Here is a 22,996-nt window from a genome sequence, read left to right as displayed (position 1 = left end):
ACATAGTCTGCCATTCAAGGCGTTTTATCATTTGTCTCCAGCAGCATTAAACAGAGATTTCCCATTAGACTCCAGGATGCTGCCTGGCACGTACAAAGCTTTTTTGATGAAGAGCTCTAATGGGATATATTTTTTTTAGCTTATACTCAAATCTTTTACATTTTATTATTGGAAGATTAGGACGTTCAAGAATTTTTTTGTGGATTTCTTCTGCCGTAAAACAAGCTCATATTCTGCTGGCACATCAACCAATTACATAAAGAAAGAAAAAGTCAAATAAAATAGATTAGATAGCTGAAAAATGTAAATTCAAAGCCTTTTAGCTTAGTGACATCAGCTGACTGTAAATGATATCTTTTATATATAACCTTTTTATATAACCTATACAACACCTCTGTCATATATATATATGAGACTCCAGTGATAGTCCTCACTTCTCCCAATTCTTCCTGCTTCTAAATAAGAAGGGTCTGTCTGACCCCACGGGAAAGACAACTGAAATGTTTAGTACCTTGATATCAAAACTAGTAAATCTCTCCAGAAATAAGGAAGTGGTTAGTGTTTCATTATTGTCAATTTCAAAGTGAAATACTGTATGAAAAATAAACCCTTATATTTAAGTATTTCTTCGCTACCTCCTCAAAACAGCATTTTTCAGTGTTTCTGTGCAGTGTTTTTGCATTAAATACTTAATTTTGGGGTAAGTGATGCATTTCAGGCTGCCCCAAGGTGGTGGGGTTTTTTTCCTCACCACTGTTTTCTCTCTCTGTCTTTCATCCTCAAGTTCTGCTAAAAGTCAACCAAACCACTCTCTATTTTTGAGGGTTTGTGTACAGAACTGAAACATCCATTATTTTCCCACCTGTAGTAATGTTCACTCTGGAAAGGTAAGTTACAGCTGTAGAAAAATAAGTTCATTAAATGTTATTTCCACGATAATGCACTGTGAACAACTTATTATTCTATATTTACATTACTGTAAATTAGAGAAGAAACAGGATTAAAATATTTCAGAACAGCTGCCTGAAATGATTTCAGTTCTGTATTGAGGATGACGAAAATGAGGTGTTTGACTGACTTCAGAATGTGCAGTTGCGTAATTTAACTGGGAGAAAGGTTTGTGTGATACCACTACCATCTTGAGGCAAGTCAGAGTATAACAGCTGAATTCCTATTTAAACAAAAGGCCAGATCGTAAATGAGCCTGAATATCATTCATTTCACATTGTTCAGTCGTCACACTATGAAATAGTTAACAGTCTTGTATTCTGCCTACTACTGAACCTACAAATGCTTGCACAATAATAGTAGCTTTTCATGCACTGTTGTATAGCCTTAATATTCAAAAAAGTGGATTAAAGTTCTTTTCCAAGTACAGACTGAATGCAGACAGACTGAGGGGACAGCGCTGAAGATTTGTAGTCAGTACTCATGTTTTAATTTAAAATATCATACTGTTTTTAACATTTACCTTGTTAAGCACTGAAACTCCTTGCTACAAAATGTATAGAAGCTAATCATTTATTTGGATTTTGATGTGACTCAAAATTGTGGAGAAGAAATCCATTTAGAACTATGAAGTAAAAGACCACATCTGGCTGAGGAAACCCCTCAATGTAAATTGCTGAGAGAGAATTTTGCAAGTACTTGTCTTTTTTATAGTCTTTCCTAAACAACAATTTGGGGGTATGATAGTTGAACAATTAAAGTAAACAGACCTTTTACCTGAGCCAGCACAGGTGTTCTTATTTATGTGGGAGTGTTGTTGATAACCAGATTTTTGGAAAGCACTTGGATAATATGGTGAATTATGTGTTATTAGAAGAATAATTGGACAAAATATTAGTACGCTTGTTCCTACACATGGGATTGGAAAACTATCCTACATAATTTTCCTGAGAATGCATTAGGTTTAATTCTGTTGATTCAAATATTTTGGGTCAATTGCAGAATCAAAACTGCAGAATTAAGAGAAAAGAGTCACAGTGAAGTAATTCGTATTAGAGTAATTACATTCAAACACTGTACTTTTTTCCCTAGAATAAAATGAAAAGTCATTCCAAGATAATGCAACCCATAGCTAAATATCACAGTCACATGCTTTCCATGATGGTTGTCAGTACAGGTTCCCATGCTTCAAGCCATGCTATTAACTGTTGTCTGCTTCCTGTACTTTAGTTCTGTGAACGTCAGTTGCTGGATCTCAATGTCTCCTTAGCCTTGCTCTGCCCTCCTTGGCACCTGTGCATGTCTGCAGCAGATCCATTTGACACAAAGTACATCATAGTGGTTGGCTCTGCTATATATCGTAGGAGCTTGGCACTCTTACAGTGCACCAAGAAGATTCTGTTTTTATTTCCAGTAACTGCACATCTAGGGCCTTTTCCTCCTGTTTTTGCTTTCAGTATTTTTTTTCTTATGTTGAATTTTATTGGTTATACTTTGTTACTCACCTAAGTGGATTTCTATTTTTGTTTTCATGCTCCCTGTGAAGAAAGTCTTTTTCCAGTTAAGTCTTTTTTGTTTCTTTCTTAATACTATGTTGTCCCTTGACTTTGCAATTTTTTCAAGTTTCACTAAAACCAGTATTTAAATGCTGCTTCTAGAAGTAGTCTGACCTTTCCAATCACCTTTTTTGCTGTTGGATAACACATGGTACCTTCCAACTTCTACTTACAATGTCTTTGAAATGGTCAGTGGGTAGGGTTACTTCAAACTTTTGTCCTCCACCCCTCAAATTCAACATTTAGAATCAATATGTTGCATGCTTTAGGACATTTAGTACTTTGCCTGTGTATATTAGAATGGAATACGGTTATTTTTAAATATAATTTTTTGAAGATTGCAGTAAAGGTAAGCAAGGTTGCACATAAAATATTCTATCTTATATGGCTAAAGCTGTATTTTAATGAAGAATTATGGGTATGATGGGTGTTAGAGCTGTATAAAACTGCACTGTGATTCCCAGGAGATTTAGGAAAGCTTTTCAACAGTTGGATCTTGAAGTTTTATTTTCCATTTCAGAAAGGGAAAACTCATTTGAAGCTTTCAGGGTTCAGTGATTTTGAAATTAAGCCACTATACAGAACTATCACAGCACTTCTTATCCACGTGGAAGCCAAGGGAAGATGATCCAAGCTACAATTGTATGTCTATAGGTCTCATTTCTCAAGTTACTGATATGTGAATTATTATGTCAGAGAGAAACTGTAGCATCAATATGGAAATGCCTTTGTAAAAATATTTGCCAGCCCTTCAAACTGTCCACGGCAAAGCAGGTTGTTTGCTGAAATCCTGATTCATTTTTCCTGTGCACCTGAGAATGCCCATGTTCTGAAGCGACTCCATGCAGGCAGATTGGGAGTGCTTCTTAAAAGTTTTAACGTGCCAGCCCTCTGTGCTGAGGCTTGCCGAGGGCAAATTCTGCTTCTATTTGCTTACCAAGCTTTATATTTGAGCTTCAGTGAGGAAGAGGAGAAGCTTGTTGTCTATGCAATCCTTTGGCATTTGTTGGGGTTTGGCAGCCTGCTAGTCTGCTCTTCCTTGCTAGCACTACTTCTCCTTCAATAGGAATTTGATGCAAATACACTAGATCTCACCATGCTATTGTGGATACATTCTCTGCAGTCAATTCAGTCCTGAGTGTAGGCCTGTGCCTAAATGATCATACAAATTACATATGACAACTGGCAAGGAAGCTGTCAGCTGCTACCAAGGTCTTTGACTGGCCTAAATGCTGCAGATAGTGAAAATGGAGTATGTACTTTCACATGATCTAGGCTGAACTTTCAGAGACTTTCATCCATATTCATTCACTCTAATTCAAAATTCACTTCAAACTCAGAATGAATCTGGCTAACCTGTGCCAATCATGTCCAGAATACCAGCTTTTGATATGAATGTGCATGAGCAGCTTGAATATGTTATAATAGTCATGTTAATGATATGTGCTAATAAATGTGTCTTGTACTACTTTCTGTATAAAGGAAGACATGTCTGATGAAGTTTGGGTTCTAGGTTCCCCTGGTATTTGTTCAGGCAGCAATGTGTATAGGTTGTGCCATTTACTACGCTGCTGGAATAGAGGAAAAGGCAGTGGCAGCTGTCAGATGGAGTAAGTGGCAGTAGAGCAGACATTTAAGGATCAGCCAACACTGACCACAGCTAGTGGGTAGATGATGGCTTTTTGCCAAAATGTGGACATCTGTCCTGGTTTCGACTGGGATAGAGTTAATTTTCTTCCTAGTAGCTGGCATAGTGCTGTGTTTTGGATTTACGTTGAGAATAACGTGATAACACACTGATGTTTTAGTTGTTGCTAAGTAAGTCAAGGACTTTTCAGCTTCCCATACTCTGCCAGCAAAGAGGTGCACAAGAAGCTGGGAGGGGGCACAGCCAGGACAGCTGACCCCAACTGGCCAAAGGGATATTCCATACGATATGACGTCATGCTCAGTATATGAGCTGGGGGGAGTTTGCTGGGGGACAGTGACTGCTGCTCGGGGACTGGCTGGGCATCGGTCAGTGGGTGGTGAGCAATTGCACCGTGCATAATTTGCTTTGTATATTCTTCTATTATTATTAATATTTTACTTTATTTCAAATATTAAACTGTTATCTCAACCCATGAGTTTTCTCACTTTTCCAATTCTCTCCCCCATCCCACTGGGGCGGGGGGAGTGAGCAAGCGGCTGTGTGGTGCTCAGTTGCTGGCTGGGGTTAAACCGTGACAACATCTCATGCTTTTGTGAGAGAAAAATATCCTGCCATTATCAGAAAGTTCCCCGTCTGTTTTTTAGGACCAGCAATTTCAAGCTCTTTAGAAATTTGTCTCAAACAAAAAATGACTGAAGGTAATAGAAAAATATATCACAATTTGCAACTGTGTAGGAAAGTGATCAATGAGTTGTAGATTTACAATTAGTATACTGAAAAAAATAAAGTGCACAGTGATTTCCAACACTATTTATTTTTGGGAAAGGCCACTGTATTCTTTGTGTATTATGAATTACAAAAAAATAGGCTAAGCAATAGTCTTGCTTAAAGTTAACTAAGAAAGCCAAAGGGAAGTGGATAGGAGAGTTTGTATGGAGAAGGCAGTGCTGGGAGTGAGTTCCATGCAAAACCATGCTTGGAGGAATGCATAGAGGTCTCTCTGTGGGAAACTGAGTGCATGCATCAGCAAGAGTTCACTGCCTTTTGTCTCAGAAAGTACTTGCCACATGATGTTTCTGTGTGTGCCACCCAGGTGTGACACCCAGTGGCTTGCCCAGATGTAATATATGTAACTCCCTCCTGTGGACATGCATTTCCATTACAAAAGTAGCTTTCTTCCTTAGCTAAAACCACTTTTTAAATTACATACCCTGAATGAAATATTAGCCATTCTTCCTGAAAAAAAAATCTCAAGTATAGTTGGGCATTTGTGTGTGGTGGGGTTTTGTTTATGGCCTGATAAGTACATGTGAACCCTTTTACTGTACAGACAGGAACCAACATTTACTTTTCTCACTGTAGATGAAGCCAATGTCAGATTAAAAGATGAGAACAGAGAATGGATAGAATGAAGCAAGACCAGAAACACAGAATAAGCTTTAGAGATGAGCAGGCATCTTGAGCTGAGTACTGTGGAAAACAGGGAATCATTGGATGATTCAAAGACAGGAAAAATTGAATGCAAGAAAGATCATCTAAGATGGTCTTTATTGTCTGGCAAGATAAAGCAGGTGTAGAAACCAGCCTTGCAGATTTCAGCTGCAGTTTATATCAGTCATTTCTTTGTTTGGGATTTTATTTTTTAATCTTTCACTGGTGTTTATGCTAAGCATGAGAATTGAAGGGAAAACTGATCAAAAGATAGCCTTCATTAGCAGTGGACTGTAGTGTTAAGGAGAAGATAATCATTTGGGAATATGGGAAACAGGTGCATTGTTACACAAAGAAGGCTAAAATAAATTGCTTCCTTTCATAAGTTAGTGTTCAGTCTTCTCCCAGAACTGTATGAATTGAGGACTATGGAGTTATCATCTGTCATTTCAATACTATAGTGATGATGCCATGCAAACAGTTTAAAAGCCAGAACTGAAACTATAACTGGCCTATAGTAATGTGTGAAATCTTTTGCCTTCATAGTAACTGTACCAATGAAGTAGAAGAGTTCAATGATTAAGGTTCAGAAAAACACTATTGTGTATGTAGTGACCACAGGAAGACTGGTAAGTCCTTTGCAAGGTAATTTTGTATATTAAATGATGAATAACAAAAGCAAAGAAAAACCACGGTGGAATTCAAGATTAGAGAAAATTAGCAGAGATGGGTGAATATTTCCATCTTGCCAATGGTAAATGTTTTCACATTCAGAACACTTTACCTAAAACACTCGAAGGTGAATTGCAATGGCTGAAAATAAGCTTTTCAGAGCAAAAATATGAAGCAAGATTCAGACCCATAATTTGTCTTAGGATGTTGATGACAGTCTACTGATTTTAGATGATGTCATAGGTAAAATAAAACAAAGATGCCTTGAAGCCAATACTAATTTTTGCTTTCCTGTTTTGATTGCATTTCCCCTCTTCTGTAGGGAGGAGAGGTAATGGATGAAATTGCAGGTTTATTTTAATACAGATTTTAAAATATTGAAGATGACTATATTCTATTCATAGTCCAAATTCGGTTCTTCAGTCACACTGCAGCAGTGCAATTAAATGGAGAGGAGGGCAGGGCAATTTTCTCTAAAAAAATGTTCCCAAACTTGCATATGAATGCAGCAGAGCTGTACACTTCTAGGGCTGTACTGTGATCTGAACCTGTATAAATATTAGAAAGAGTAAGAAAAGCCTGTCCTTTGCTTTAGGTCAGTAGAAATGAGCTCCCAGTGCTGACTGTGCTTCAAAGCTTGTGGGAAATATGTGGGTGACAGTCAGAATAGCTGTACAGCAACAGCTGTCATAATTTATTTGCCAACAACATTTCATATTGCCCTGGATCAGTAAGACAGGAGAGGACAAATTACAACTCTTAAGTGGTATTCTGGTTTAAACAGGGCTATAAACATGTCTCTTTACTGTAGGATTTACAAAAGGACTGTCTTTGGTCTAATAAAAAGGCTTAATTTGGGCATTAAGCCTTCTTAGATGGAAGCTAGTGCAAAGAATTAAAGTATGGACTGATACAGAACAGGAATTTTTCTTTGCCACTGTACATTTAAAATTATAAAAAGTACCCTAATTCTGGAGAATGTTTGCTCATTCAACAAGGTGTGTTTCTTTCCCATGGGAACAGGCGGTAACTTGATGCATGGCCTCCCTAACTGCCTTCAGTGTTTCACAGTTGTCTCTGGGACTCCCGGACTTCAGTCTTGGCTTAATGTTCTGAATAGGCAGAGATCATTAGCACTCCTGTAAAGAGTCAGTTGTAGAATTCAGTTTAATTATCAGATCTGCTTTCATCATAAATGCTGGTTTGAAGGATAATAGTTGGAGTTTAAATTAGCAGATCTGATGCTGAATATCTTTTTTATGGTAGGTTTGTCTTACAGATGATATAAAGTCTGGTGCAAAGCTCTTTGAAGTCTCCTGAGTTTTCTGTTGATGTTGAGTCTTTGGTCCAAGCCTTTAGCATCAATCTGACTTGCACTCATTTGTGTAAAGACACAATAAATCTGTGTTAATGGATAAGTAGAAGAACAGATTGTGTCATAACTGCATGGTTTTTATATTAATATATTTTCCTATGACTTTACATGTCTTTGCATTAATCTAAATTTTCCTTAACACTGCTTCTAATCTACTCAGCAGGAGTTGCAATAATGTCTAAACACAGAGAAAAAGCAGTCAAGGATTATGGTCATTTTAGTTATGTGTCTATTGCAGTACTTGAACATGAAGGTATCTTAGTTAAAACCAGCCTTAATTCAAACAAATATTCTGTGGAAATATTATGAAAGCTTTGATTAATCTAGCAATTTAATGTTTGTTTAATCGAGATATTGCAGAGATTCTTTTGTAAAGCCTGATAAATTACACTGAAATCCAATGTGGCAGCAGATATAAATGATAACTACCTAAATATTCAAATCCTTTTATAAGAGATGTGTATACAGAAAATAGGTAGGGTTGTTTACTTTTTAAAGTCACTAAAACTGTCGCTTAATGCAAATGAAATGTACAAAGTTCCCAAATGTGAAACTAAATTATTTTATGAATATGCATTTTTAATCATAAGAAGAAACTATCTAGACTGAAATTCATTGTGATGAATATTATGATGATACAGAGAACAGAAGTGATGATGCTTGCTACAAATGCTCCCTAAATATGCACAGAACTATTTCCTGGTATATGTGTGAACTCCTTTGAAGAAATGCTGAAATTCAAAGTTTTAGTGTCATGTGCCAGAGTAGTGATTTTTTTCAGTCTTTTAAAATGCATACTTGCATTTGAACTTTAATTCATTATGTGAAATTTTCAGGGTTTCAGATACATTCTACTTTCTTTGCAGACTGTATAATATAGCTGTACGCTTGCCCTGCTTCTTTTAATAACCCTATGCTGTTGCATTTCTGCAAAGCAAACTTATGATAAGTAGAGACTTATCAGAAGATTTAAGGAAAACAATTTCATTAATTAGCTCAGGATTCTGTCAATCATACAACTTTTCCGGGCTGCTTTTGTAATATGAAGTGTATATCCCTTTCGTTATCCACCAAGATCCTACCTGTTCTTGCATAAGAGGAGGAAGGGGTTTATGAAGGGAAGTTGAAAATGGAATATGAAGCTAAAACCCATAAATGATTCTCTTTTTGGTATGAGCTTGGAAAAAAAAGCATTAAGACAGAGTTGAAAAACTCCAAATAATCAAGGTACTAGCAATGTTAGTCAGCCTCCTGCAAAGACAAGGAGAAAACTAATGCACTTTCTTGATTTTTAAATCCCAAAGCATAAATATTTTAAACCTAGTGGTACCATCACCTGTTCCAACACATAAAACCCCAATATTTCTCTCACCTGTCATCATATTATTTCTACTGCTAGAGAAGCATGCTGGCTAGCATTTGGTTTTATACACTTGAAGCGCCTTAAGTGCTTTACAAGAGATGAGTCAGATGCTTTATGTGCGGTCAGCCATGATGTGTTCTGTAGTAATTCACACCAGCTCTGAGACTTTAGAAACTATTATTTTATATTCTTCATAACTATGGAGAAGTAAGGAGCAGCAAAGAGAAACAACTACCTGACCCCAACCCACTGTGCTATACATTTCCTCACTGAAGGGACTGAGGGTAACCTGGGCAATAACAACGGGGAGGAGGGGTGTCTGGAGTGAAGTTGAGCCTGGGAAAAGGGGAGAATAGGTCTTTTAAATGTTTGTCTTGTTTATTGTCAAGTACCATAATCAGTAATTATTTATTCTAATTGGCAATAAGGTAAGTTAAATTCCCCAGGCTGAGTTTGGTTTGCTTGCAACAGTACTTGGTAAGTGATATCCTTGTCTTTATTTTGACCCATGAGTTTTCCCACTCTTGTTCTTCCTATTTTCTCCTTCATTCCACTGCAGGGGTGGAGGGCAGTGAGCAAGCGGCTAAAATATCTTCCTGACTGAAGTTGCCTCTCCATTCCTTCTTTACTGACACCAAATCTATCTTAGCCTTTTTGATATTTTAACTCTTTGCAATCTAAATTAAATCTATTATCCTAATTGAAAATTTAAAAAATTATGGAACAAGGCATTATTTTGTTGTTAAAAGCTTCCTTATGTAGAGGGGAAGTTGAGCCCTCTGCCTCCTCCTATTTGTGTATACTGTCAGCCTGGTGAGAAGTGGCATAGGAACTCATGAATCCCATTTATGAGCACATGGGCACAAAGGGAGGAACTCTGCCTCTCTTCTCAGTGGTTCATTTAATCTGTGCTACAATTCAGTTTATTCCACCCAAAAGAAGAGGTGGAATTGTTATTCACCTGAGCCTCCGGTCTGTTTCAGGTCTGCAGACAGTATTACTATGTAAAATTGTTGAATAAGAAGTAGAAAAAAATCCATGGAATGGTAGAGGCTAAGGCAACTGAAATGCCAGTTACTTTTTTTTCCCGCCAGTTTATACATTGCTGATGGTAATTGTTAACATTACAGGAGTACGTAAATACCTGATGGGGGGGTAGTAAAGAAGATGGAGCCAAACTCTTCTCAATGGTATGTAGTGAAAGAAGAAGAGGTAATCACAACAAATTGAAATGCAGGAAATTCCATTTAAACATAAGAAAAAACCTTTTCACTGTGAGGATAGACAAACCCTGGAACAGGTTGTCCAAAGAGATTGTGGGTTCTCCATCCTTGGAGATACTGAAAATGTGACTTGGATGCAGCTCTGAGCAACCTGCTATAGCTGACCCTGCTTTGGGTGGGGGGCGTGGATTAGCCTGTCTCCAGAGGTCCCTTCCAGCCTTACCCAGTCTGTGATTCTGTGTTGACACTTCCAATAGGTACTTTCCTAACCATGAACAGCAGCACAGAAATAAAAGAAGTAAATGTAATACCTACGGTTAATGCAGGGCAACGCCACTAATGTCCATGAAAAGCCATCTGAAACTGCCTGAAATGATGGCCTTTGAAAATAAATTGCACTCAAATCACCCAGCTGCAAACAATTTTAGTAAAAACATTGCTGAGCTGATATGGAGGTTGATGCTGTTTCCATTGGCTATGGTTTGCAAACCTCCTATTAATTTCTCAACTGAAGCTGCATAGTCATTCATCTTTAGAAAAGCTATTCCAAAGATTTATGAAAGCATAATATGAGAATAAGACTAATATGTTATCTGAAAAGGGCATTAATGTTCATACTACTCACAGCATAAATCAGGGGTCAAATGGTCATTCACATCAGAATGGGTAAGGCTCCCTGTAGTACTCCCTTAAATTCACGCCCGCTAGCATGCAATTTTTGTTACCTGTGTTAAGAAATGAGCCAAAGTACCTATGTTCCTGTGGCCTGAACCTAAGACTGTTATCAAAAATAACACCACATGGAAAGACTGGAACAGAGGAAGGCAAATATACTAAAGAGAATACCTACTGCCTTCCTGTGGGTTTGATCATCTGGAGTTAAATGCTTTTCTTGTACACAACAGAGTTTTGTTGAGAGCTAAGAGATGCTTTTTGTTCTGAGACTGTAGAACAGCAAGAGTTTTTATATAGTAGCTACTAAGAATGCTTTGCATTCCTTTGAAGCAACTAAAATAGAGAACACATGATAGGAGTAGCATAGTTGTAGTAATGGGATTAAGTACTCCAAATCCCAATCGGGTGAATCACAAAAAATTCCTGAAGCAGAGTTTATTCCAGGTCTGCTGTACATTAAACAGGTGTAATTATGCTGGTTTTGTCCTTCATAGAATGACAAGAATGAAAATACTTCAAGTATGTATTTTACAGAGACGAAAAACTGCCTTCCAATTTTATGTCTGTTTTCCTTTTAAGATTTTGAGGGTTTTTTATATTTTGTGAGTGCACCAAGGGAAGACTGTTTCCAGCATTACAGAAATCCAGCCACCTCTAAGGTGAAATACAGTCATTAGAACAGACATCAGCAAAGCTACAAAATTATTGTTGATAGGAATGTTAAGAGTATCATTAAAAAATTGTAGGTGTGAAATGGCACTTAATAGTAGATATCTCAGTTGGACTGAGAGCCAAGAGATCACAGAAGGCAAGACACTTACTGAACATGCTTCAGTTTTCGTATTTTGAACAGTGAGAAAAATGCCTGTATAAAGAGTCTTTTAGATTTGAGACATCCAGGGGAAGAAGTGTCAAGTAAACATAGACTCTGGGCGGTGGGATTTTACCAGTTACCAGGGTCAATACCTTTACATGAAAAATGCTGTGCGTACTTTAATGACTGCAAATAGCAGTCAATCCCATATCTAGTTCAGAAATTATCTCGATAACAGCTTGACAAGCAACTCTGCATGGCCCTTTTAATTAAACTGAGGTATTAGTTTGCTCCTTGGAAAATCTGCAGCTTAGTGAATAAACATTGGTTATTTCTATTTCCAGAAATTTCCTTGGCAATCTCATCTAAGTGTTCTGGAAGCTTCCAATTGACTTTGTTCATTAGATATGAAAAACCACATCCAGAGCTGTCCTAGCTTCAGGACTTTTTTGTTCTAATAACAGGACCAGTACTTGGCCAAATTGAACCTATCTGGTTATTCTTTTGAATGCCACATACAGAGTTCCAAATGCCCTTGCCATTTCTGTAACTGTGGGTTATCCAAGAGGTCCTTTTTTGAACAGCCTTGGAAAGATTAAAAATGTAAGTCTGCAAAGGACTATGATACTCATGCAAGTTGGCATGGGTCTGTAATTTTCATGTTGAAAATTTTCATTCTATATTCTTCAAGCGTGATTCTAAAATTGACCTGAAATTATAATAATTTCCCCAAAAGAGGTTAAGCCCCTTCATCTTGCATTATGTGGAAAGAAACTTTTAAAATATTGATTAGGCACTAGCCTCAACAAGGAAACAAAGTCTTTCTGTATCTAGTTCTCAATACATTTCTCCATGTCTTCAAAGGCAGAGGAAATAAAAAGAGTTTTCACAGTGTCCTGGTTTCGGCTGGGATAGAGTTAATTTTCTTCCTAGTAGCTGGTACAGTGCTGTGTTTTGGATTTAGGATGAGAATAATGTTGATAACACACCGATGTTCTAGTTGTTGCTACGTAGTGCTTACACTAGTCAAGGACTTTCAGCTCCCCATGCTCTACTGACTGAGAAGGCTGGAGGGGCACAAGAAGCTGGGAGGGGGCACAGACGTCATGCTCAGTACATAAACTGGGGGGAGTTGGCCGGGGGTGTGTGTGTGACCGCTGCTCAGGAACTGGCTGGGCATCGTTTGGCAGGTGGTGAGCAACTGCATTGTGCATCACTTATTTTGTATATTCTTTTACCATTATTATTATTTTCCCTTCATTTTCTGTCCTATTAAACTGTATCTCAACCCACGAATCTTACTTTTTTTTTTCCCACTGGTGGTGGGGGGGGAGTGAGCAAATGGCTGTGTGGTGTTTAGCTGCCTGCTGGGTTAAACCACAACAATTAGGAAGCCTTTTCTCTAACAAGCCTTTAAATGAAGAAGATTCCTGGTATTTTGGGACTGGCAGGGATCATTAATTAAGGAGCACTCACAGATGTGGCAAATTTGAACTAGATTTGTGGTCTGTCTAGAGCAGGTTTTGATGATAGCCAGTATCAGGTGCTCTTGAAATGGTGCAAAAAGTCCTCAGCAGCATGCCTTGTCCTCAGGGAATATTTCCTTTTAATAGCAAAGGCTGATACATACATCTTCCACTAGTTGCATCATATATGCTTTGGCATATTTCAAAATAATAATATTTTCTATAATATGGCACAGTGAACAAATACTACATTTATGTTTGTGTGTATACCCTGCTGCATTATCTTGTGGTCATCAGAATCATTTCTGGTCTTTTCCTTGAGATGTTCAATTTTTAGCTAAGAAGTTAGCCTGTGGCACACCAACAGGTTCCAATACAGGCAGCCCTGTTTTGAGCACTGCCTGGGGATATTAAGTCAAGAACCGGCAAGAAGATGGATGTTTGGCAGAAGTGACAAATTCAGTTTCCTGAAGAAAGTTGCTGACTGCACTGTTCCAAATAGAGCTGCTTATCTGCCATTCCAGATGTTGTAGGGGGACCTTGAAGAGGTAAGGGAGTGAATGAATTTACTGGAGAATCCAACTTGCTTGTAAGTCTAAGAACAAATCAACACTCGCTATGATTCATGCTTATATTTTGCGATTCATGTCTATATTCTGAGCAGTTTCATTGCACAGACTTCCAAGTAGCAAAAACATGCACATTAATAAAAATTCATAATTAGTATGTGTTTTCAAACCTAGAGAATTATAGCTACATGTGGGCAGAATAAAGCAATGATGTTCTAAAAAGGAAAACTTCCTTCTGTGTGAAATGTTTTTGAGGCTGAAACAGGTGTTCAAATTCCAAAACATAACATGCAGCTCTCATTTGGAGTGGTTAAACCATCCTGTAAAATCCTGTAAAATACGTTGCACTCTTAGTCTTGCACAACTTTGTAGCGACACATCTTTCTCTTATATGGAGGTCATCTCCTTCCAGTCAATCTTTGTGATGTGGTATTTTTCTTAGGTACTGGGTGCCATGCTCAATATTTAACTAAAAATAAAATAATTTCATCTGCAGTTACCTTTTTATGACCATCAAAAGGAGCAGCAATGAATGCAAGAACAGAAAAATGTATTTGCCCCTCCTTCTACCCATTGAAAAGATACAAACTAAAAATATTTGACTTCTGACCAGAACATTGTTGGATTCATGCTCTGCTTACAGGAGGTAAAAGGGTTGAGGGGAGAGAAGAAGAAATAAAGAGATATAAAAGCTGGTTAAGCAATGGAATACTAGATCAAAAAGAACTGGGGTAAAAGCAGACAGCAAGAAGAAAGTATAGCTGCAGCCCCAGGATGTGATACAGTAAGCCAGAAGTCTCAGATTGTATGCTTCTACTTTCTTGAGTGATCGTTGAAATTTACACTGTTTCTAAGAGCTTCTTATGTGATTGAAGGCATGACATACATGCTTCAGTTTGTACAAGGACTGATTAAAATTACTTAGCTTTTTTGTTACTGTTGTTCTATATTTTTCTTAACTAGTTTTATTTTCATTTCTATAACTATATACTTCTTCATATTAAACCTTTGTGATAGTAAAAAATTGTTGTCTTAGTGAGTGAAGTGTAGTCACAAAAATAGTAAAACAGACCAAGGCCATAAAATCAAACTACCCACCTAATGTCAACAAGTTTTCTGAAGAATTTCCTGATAAGTTTTTAAGTGTATCAGAAAATGTAAGACACATTTGTTCAAAATCTGAAATGCATGTTTGTCTTTCATTGAGTCTGTTTTGATAATGTGCAGTTATTTATTGAGACTGTTAATAGCTCTTTGGTTATAGGGTTTTTTTGCTGACGCGTGTTGCAAAAGGATTATTCACCTATTCTCTAATAAGCCAAATGACAAGAGTTGCCAAATTTCTGCTCTTTGGCTTGTAGCTAAAAGAAGCTGAGTCCAAAATAAAAAGTCATCAAGATGTTCTTGATAATATTAAAGTGAATAGTACTAATCAGAAAGACTTCTCCTCGTTAAAATTCTTAGATGTAGCAATTTATGTAGTTCACTGTTCTTCCATGCCGTGCAGGTAAAATTTTTCAGCAGCAGATGTAGACATTTTTAATTTTTTTAGATTTGGTATAAACTCTCTATTGTACTGATGTTTCTAGCAAGATTATTATTATTCTGATGCAATCATTTTCATTCTGGGAATATCACTTAGTGATAAATCCTATGCCATTTTAATAATCATGAACCTTTTGAGAAAATAATTACAATGTAATGATTTCTACAGAGGACAATTTAAATTCTGATCAGAGGTTACAGAAGTCAAACATGATATATTGCCTATCGGCATTTTTCTGACATGCCCAATCAGTAGGGATTTCTTTCTCCATTTTCTAATTTTATTTTTTGAAACATTTCCATTTAAGACAGTTTATGAAGTAAGAACTGCTTTTCCTTGTCAAAATGTGACTGATATATGGGGGGTTTGTTTGCTTCTTAAGAAAGTACTATAATAGTTTTTTCTGAATATTGATGCGGCTTTTATCAGTGGCTTCTATAAGTACTCTGTTTTTATTGCCAGTGATTTTTTTCTTTCTTAAATATTTGCCTTTCTGAAATTCAAGCACTAGTAAAATTCCTACCAGTGAAATAATTAATCTCTTATTTGGTCAACAAATGCATAAGAGACACTCCAAGAAGTGTGAATGCATTGCATAATGTTGATCTTGTGTTCACCTCTGTATTCAGATACTTTCATCAATGTGAATCAGATTTAAGGCTTACATTCTCCTGAAGTCAGTAGAACTTATGGGCATATGTTTAAAGATAAGCAGTCTGTTATTTGCTTTGTGAATGAAGGACAAATATGCATATTTAACTGTTTTCAGATGTTAATTTTTTTCCTATGTCACTTTTAGGAAAAGCATATACACCATAAGCTTTCTTCTGTTTGTTAAAGGCATAGCAAAATTTTAGCATGTAAAGGCAATAGAGGCTGACTTTTTATGACTATGCAGGTCAAGGTACCCTGAGAAATTTCCTTTATCTTTCTGGAACTAGTCTGAGCTGTGAAGCCTTTGTGTCCAAGTTGTACTATGGTCCTGAGAGGTCAGAAAGGGAGACTAACTAACTAACATCAAAATCAGTACTCTTACCATCTGATTTGTCAAATACCAGTGCATTTACTGATTCAGTGAACGAATGTGAAACATGAGTACTAGTTCAGAAAAATCCTATTGGTAGGAAAGGAAAATAAATGTTTTTTTTATTTACTGAGGCATTCAGTACGCTTTGGGATTGTGTGTAAAGCCTTACAATGCTTGGTTATGCAATTAACCTGTGCATTTGCATGCTTTATGTCTTAATTAGCAAGTCTAATATAGTCTGGATAGACAATCTGTGTGTAACCTAATAGAATTCTGTTTTTAAAAATGGCATATGCCATCATATAATGATATGCCAAAATACTTATGATGTCCTGATAATTCTTGACTTATGTCAAGTATGCACCCTTGGTTCACTGTAATAGATATTTTCTCCTCATTCATTTCAGTTCTGAAAGTCTCAAAGGAACAACAACCAAGCAAGCATATGAATAGGAAATATTAAGTGAATTTTTGCTTTTTGACTGAAATCCCAAACCAGCGTGTGCTAATCTGCCTTTTGAACAGATGATCTATGTAACTGTAAAGGTGAACTTAGTAACCAGGTTTTTTAAAGTTGGTGTTTCTTGTTAAAAAAAACCACAACAAAACACAAAAAAGATGGATTTTCCAAAAGAGAGAATAACAGCATGTTCATGTTAGATTAGTGGAAGTTTTTCAGTTATTTTAATGGAATGGTCCTATTTTGGTTCTGGACATCAAAATCATTTCTACCCTTTGGCTACTCACAAGTCTTAATTATCTGGTAACTATTGTAAATACTGTGTCCATTGATTCATTAAAGCAACTACTCACATTCAGACATGGACAGACTGTTCAGATGTATATTTTATGGATTAGCAGACTTTTCTTGCCTGAGATTACCTTTTTTTAATCTATCATATGCTTATCGTGATGACTCTGTCTTGATCATATGAATTTCTGTATGGCTGAATTTCTATATGGCATGCAATCTTTATTCTCGAAGAGATGGAAATTTACCTGTTTCCCTCAATAGTTTGCTCCAGCTATTTTATGACAGTCACTGTTGAAAACAATTGGTTTTAACTATTTTTATTTGGCTGCCTTCACTTTCATGTTATGCTGTTCTTTGCTTAGTTATAGAGTCCTTTTGTAACTGATATTTTCTCCTTATGAATGTGTTCATACAGTAATCATTTTAGTTGCTTTCAATCTTCTTTTTGATATGATAAGCTAAATAGACTGAAGTCTAAATCTTTCACTATGAATATTTTTGTGCAGCCTTTGTATAGTATTCTTTTTCTCTGAGCCTACTCCACTCTTTAAGCATGATTTTTAACGTATGAACACCCAATCTGCTTGAAGTATTGCTAGGTAGAGGAGTAAAATTATTTACTGCCATTCATTTCCTTTGGGTTTTCACTGTAAATTGCCTAATCAGTGTGACATTAACATCCTATTCCGAGTCTGTCTTTCCAGGATAGCTTCCTGTTCTGTTTGTATGGCTTGTATTTACTGCCCATGGATGCTTAGCTGTATTAAAATACATCTTGTATTAATTGGCCCATTTTGTCAGACATTGGGATTAACCTGTAAAACATACTGTCATAGTTATTTACCACTCTGCTGCTCTTTGTGTAGCCTACTATTTCTGTCAGTGGTGGTTATACATATGTTTCCAGATGGTATTAACAATTATAAAGCTAGCCCACCTCTTAACCTCTTCTCTTAGCAAGGAGATTGAGTGAAATAATGCCTGCACAAACAGAAGGCATTATGATATTTTATGGAAGAAGCAGTATTCCTCCTACTTTTAGATCTGCAAAGCACAATGGAGGATGCGAAGTTGTAGAAGATTAGCTTCAAAAACCTGGTAAGAAGTCTAGTCAGGACATACCTTCTCAGGCAGGCTCTCAAAAAACATTCAGAAAACACTGAGAAGTTAACCAGATTTCAAGATCTTCTGCCAAACAAAGGTAGAGAATTTTATCTTGAGTTACTGCTTTTAGTTCTACTGAAGCAATTTTTCTTCCTGTAACTTCTTCATAGGACGGGTTTTTTCAAGACATTCCTATCAGTCTTTCTAAGCGAAATACATATATATATTTCCCATTGAACTCTTATCTGTAATGTTGCATTTTTCTTCTACTGAAAAACCTCTATAGAGGATCTCTTAATTTTGCCTCGAGCAATTCATTCTCTGATATGCAAATATTGTAAATAATGCAAAACTTGGGAGTTGTGAGGGTTTTCTTCTTAATCCATTCAAACTTAATACTCAGCAGTTTTTATTTTGAAAATCCTTTGCTGAATAAACCTCTGTAGGACAAATCTTGTCCCTAGGGTACAACCTTAACAGGTGAGTTACGAATCAAGAAGTGCAACAAGGACTGAAATCTGACAAAATCTTTGGACAAGGGGGATTTCTCCATCAGTGCTCTGTAGGCTGTTTCAACCTCCTCCACTCTCTTTCCCTATAGACCCACTTAGTTATTGATCTGCTGACTACACAAGCCTACTGATAAGCTTTCCATCCTCTGCTGCAGAAGGTATATCCACTGGCCAAGTAAGCATTTTGTGGATATAGAAAGGTGAAACAGCAAAGCTGCTATCACTGTAGGAAGAGCCCTTTATAGCTACAGGAGAGAAGAAAAAAATCACCTTCAAACCTATAAAGAATGAACTCTTTCCAGAACAATCAAGCCTTCAGAAGTGGGAATTGGTTTTGATTCTCTATACAGTGAACCAAAATAATATTCTTTATTTAGGAGAAGCAGACAAGGTTAGTCATTTTAGTACACAATGCAGTTGGTCTAGTTTGTCTTGCAAAGGAAATTTTAAAAAGTGATTTAAGAATGTACTTAACGTGAAAGAATCTCACTAATCTCTGAACTCGTTTTCTAAGTTTCCCCAGATCATTTCTGAACTGCTTCAGAACTTTTTCCAGACCAGAGAAGGTCACCCATTGCAGGTCTGGAGATCAAGGATCACATAAACCTGATTATTCACATTGTCTAATTAGGAAGATGAGATAAAAATTTAATCTGGGTCTGTTCTCTTCTGGTTGATCCCTCATGCATTGTTACACATCTTTATGTGGCAGATTGAACAAAAACAACCCAAAGCAACATCTTTAATTCTCCTTCTGCCTGTCTATTTTAGTGTTGTTTTTAGCCAATTCACTATGGCTACCTTCAATGTGGTATTCTAGAAGTACCATGTTTTCCTTACTCACATGAAAGTGTTCTTCAGTGCCGCTTCAGTTTACGAGGTCAGTTTAAAATCCTGTGACATTCAAATATTGGCTTTGGTCTGACTATAAATGAGGGGCACAGTGTTAATTTGGTTTGATGATTTATCGGTAAGAAGCTGGATTTCAGCCACCAAATTAGCTGAGACTGGTACAGTGTTATTTGGCGGATTAGAGGCACATGACAGGTAGTATAAATAACCTAAAGGAGAATCCATTGAAAGCCATTTGGTCTTCCTTCAGGCTTTCAGCAGGAGTTCTAACCTTGCAGTCAACCTCCAATGATACAGTCTCTGTAATGAGTTAATTTCTTTATTAAAATGCAAATAATTTTCCTTAACATAAAAATGTATGGTATGCCCTAAAACACAATTCTAGTGAGATAGATATATACATACAGGATCATATACTAAAATTTAAATGAATGTATGTATAAACTGTTACTTTAGCATGGAAAGATCTGTTGCCTAAATAACATTTTATTTTTTGAAGTAAATGATAATTAGGAGGATTTAGTTGGACTGATTCATTGATGAAAAGAAAATTAATATGAAGCCAAGATTCACTTTGAGATGAATAATTGGAATTGACAACTGTTATTATTTTTTATCAGTGTAAGTTCCATCTTTTGGATGAGACTGAAATTGCTTGTAGCTGGTGGTTATGAAACAGTTGGCACTTTCTGATAGCCTTCCTATGAGTGAGCTTTATTCCTTGGACTATCTCCAACAGTAAGGTGTCAGCAAAAGTTACTTGTGTCTAATCTAATTCCTATATTATATCACATAAAATATTAATGTGTAGCAGGATTTCATACATAGCTTCTAAATGTATTATTATCTAGATAGAGTTCCAAGAAGTAGGTACAGAGCTCTCTAGAAAGATTATGCTGTAAGGGCTTCAGTTTATTTTTCTCTTCGTGGCCAGTGGAGCCTAACTGCCAACACAAAAGTTGATGATCCTTTGCCGAGATCCTTTTAAGCATATAAATGAGATACATGAGAATTAGGAGAGACTGTGAGAGTCTGGGACATAATGTTTACTACAGTGCAGACGACTATAGATTGCATGTGCAGAAAATCTGTAATACATGCCCAGAGAGTCCTTTCTATGTCTACATCAGCTGTGAGGTGACTGGGCTTCCTGCGGGAGACCTTCTGTGTATGACATCTGGATATTGGAGCCACCTTCTAAATAATGCCCATGCTTTAAACTGACAGTAGAGATATCTAAATTATCTTGGAGGCCCACTGTTGTCTCCTTACCTTCCTAGCATGGTGTCTATCCAGCAGGTTTGAAAGTAGAGTGGCCTAACCTCAGAAGAACATGGAATTTCCAGGGTCTTTTCAGTTTTGCATGGTCACTGCAGACTTCACTATAAAGAGAAACTTTTTGCATTAAAGACATTCTGAACCTCTGTTTTGTTATTACTTATCCTGTTCTTGGAAAATTGCCTTACTAAGATTTGATTTGAATACTTTCCAATTAAAAGAAAAAGTCAAAGCTGCTAATTCTTTCTTCCTGCATCTTCCATCCCCCTTTTAATTTTCATCCTCTGCATGATACTATTCCTTTTCCTCTACATCACAACCCCTGTTTCTTAGTACTCTCAGCTCATTTGCGTTCCATAACTATTATCCAGCAAGAGACAGAACAGAATACATGGAGCTGTATCTGTTTGGAGCTGTGTAGCTCCCAGTTTTCATAACATTCCTAGTAATTTATTTTCTGTGAGACAGTTCCCTATTTCTCAAATTCAACGGAATTGCTGGATGGACAAATAGATGATGCAATTACATAGAAAACAATGTGATCTCCCCCTTTCCGAGTGGCTGGGGGGGGAGGTTTATTTTTGTTTTTTTTTTTTTTTCTCTCCACCTCTTTTCACTATAAAAGCATAAAAGCAGAAAAGTGTAGGTTTCAAGAGCACCACTTTCCCCAACTCCTTGATACTTTAATTTTTTTTCTCTAATAATATTAATAGAAGTTTCATTTGACTTTTGGGTTTGATGAGCTTTTAAAACTGTGAGCTTCCTTGTCAAGATAGTTATCTCAGTTCTGTGATAGGATTATTTAACAAATAGCATTTTGTTGCTTATTTCTCTTGTATTACTGAAGGCTGTTTGATATCACCCCTTTCTGTGGCATTGCTGTTTTGAATGTTATGTTTTTAATTTAACCCAAGAAATGGGCTATTGAAGTGCTCAGTGAACTAAGCCTTAGAAATTCACAAATGAATAGAAACAAACACACAGTCCAAAATTCAATACCCAGGAATCTGTGTTCTTGCAATTAGTGCAACATAGCCAGTTCCCTTTCACAACTCTGCTGACTTCATTAAAGGATTATGTTTATGATACTTTATTTTTTCAGTTAAAGGTTTAACTGAGTTTTCCTCCCATTATCTTGCTGATCTTTTAAGCCAAGACAGCCCAAATCCTGTTTCCCGCTTTTGCTTTCTGGATCCTAGCTGATTCTCGAGACAGAAGTTTGAAATTGCAAAGTTTTAACAGCTTCTTTTATGCTTCCTGCTCCGTACTAAAGTACAAGTACTAAACTTGTTGCTACACTTACGAGATCTTTAAGTGCAAATCTGTTTTCTATTACGCTTAGCTCTGTATTAATTTTTGGTCAAGTTGGCACTATGCCTCACAGACATGGTGAAAAGGAAAGATGTCTCTTATCTTTCTTTGCTCAATCACAGGTCCTGTATTTGACCGATCCTTCAGTGCTTCACTGCGGTATGAATTACTCCAGAAAGGAATGACAGGGTTTGCACAAACTGACCAATATTTACAAGCCTAGACAGCTTCATGAAGTATGCTGAACCACTCTATGGTTTCTCACATGTGTAACGCTAGCTTCTGTAAACAGTTGCTGACAGCTGGGATGGAGCTTGTGATTTCTGGTATTTTGCTACATCAGATGCTAATCAATCTTTTCATTCTCTTACGATGGGTGTTGTAAGGTCATCAGCCACCGTAGATGCCACCAGTGGAGAAAGACCATGGCACAATTAGTGGTGTAGCTTTTACATGTGTATCTGATACCAGTCTGCTTGTGTCAAAAATTGCTTTTAGGATTTTCTCATAAGGGGCTTTTGAGCAGTGCTACAGACCTTTAAAACCCCATTCTAATCATTGATATTAGGATTGAAACAGCGCAAAAGCTCAGTGGTTGCATATGACAACAAGGTTCATGACCACAGGAGGATGTGAGCTGACTTCTGGATCATTTGAACCATCAGTCAGAAAGCACTCTAAAGTTTCAGCAGCTAGAAATGAGCATAGAATCACTGGTATTGACATCTATGCAAAAGGTAAAGTAGATTGTGGAAAGCAAGAGTTATGATCTGACCTTAAGGTCTTAAGGCATAAGAGAGCAATTGAAGAGCAGCCTCCAGACTTTTGTTACAGAGGTGGAGAACTATTACTATATTTACCTGTAAGGG

The sequence above is a fragment of the Aptenodytes forsteri genome, unplaced genomic scaffold (assembly GCF_000699145.1).
Source record: "Aptenodytes forsteri isolate BGI_AS27 unplaced genomic scaffold, ASM69914v1 Scaffold70, whole genome shotgun sequence".
NCBI lineage: Eukaryota > Metazoa > Chordata > Aves > Sphenisciformes > Spheniscidae > Aptenodytes > Aptenodytes forsteri.
The sequence above is the reverse complement of the archived record's forward strand: the minus strand, read 5'-3'. Positions refer to the sequence as shown.